This window comes from Agrilus planipennis, unplaced genomic scaffold, assembly GCF_000699045.2.
Source record: "Agrilus planipennis isolate EAB-ADULT unplaced genomic scaffold, Apla_2.0 scaffold603, whole genome shotgun sequence".
Classification (NCBI taxonomy): Eukaryota; Metazoa; Arthropoda; class Insecta; order Coleoptera; family Buprestidae; genus Agrilus; species Agrilus planipennis.
This window is the reverse complement of record NW_020439507.1, coordinates 10,455-11,303: the sequence shown is the minus strand read 5'-3', so window position 1 is coordinate 11,303 and position 849 is coordinate 10,455.

Here is an 849-nt window from a genome sequence, read left to right as displayed (position 1 = left end):
GAGAACTAGACAAAAGTGTACAGTACCATTTGCAAAATTATTTAAACTGCCTCGTTAAAATTTAAGAATATGCTTTATTTAAAAGCATATTTAGCCAAAAATAATAACAAGTGAATTAACTTAACGTTCTATACACCTATAAAGCTTTTTTGTTTTAAGAAATTGCTAAACATTTTCGTCTAGTATTGTACAGTTCTAACCGATCTCCTAAGACCGCCCATCGATAGCTCTGCTCGTTCAAGCTTATTGCAACTATTTCTGTCTTGCTCGCGGCTAGTGTGTATTCTTTCTATCTTCGCGCAGATTTCTTCAAGGTCACAATTCTAACAAATTGAAATAGAATGTATTTTGGGGGGTCGACTTACTGTTTCTGAATATATTTTCGAAACGAACACGTTGATGTATTTTCCATAAAAACAAGAAGTGTTTCATTTAGTAGATATTTTATAGTGTAACTGAAAATCGTAAAATTTGTCAAATTGGAACTATTACAAAAGGATTTGTTACAATTGGTTTACGCTGAAACTGAACATTCTTACCAATTAAGTTTATTGTTGGACATATTCCAGTTTGTTTGTTTGGTGTAATAAGCACAGAACGTTAAATGAGTCGTCAAAACTTTTTATTACTGATGAAACAAGTTAATAAACGTTTTATGAGACGCCTTTTAATAACTATTCATTCGCTATTCTATTACTCAGTACGAAGCAAATATATTATTATGGGAAAATGATTGACGGTAATTCGTTTAAAACTTTAACCATCTCAAATTAGAATTCGTCACGAAAATGTAAATGCGGTAGATGCATGAACAAAAGTCTTTTAAAGTTTCTTAACTAAAAAAAGTAT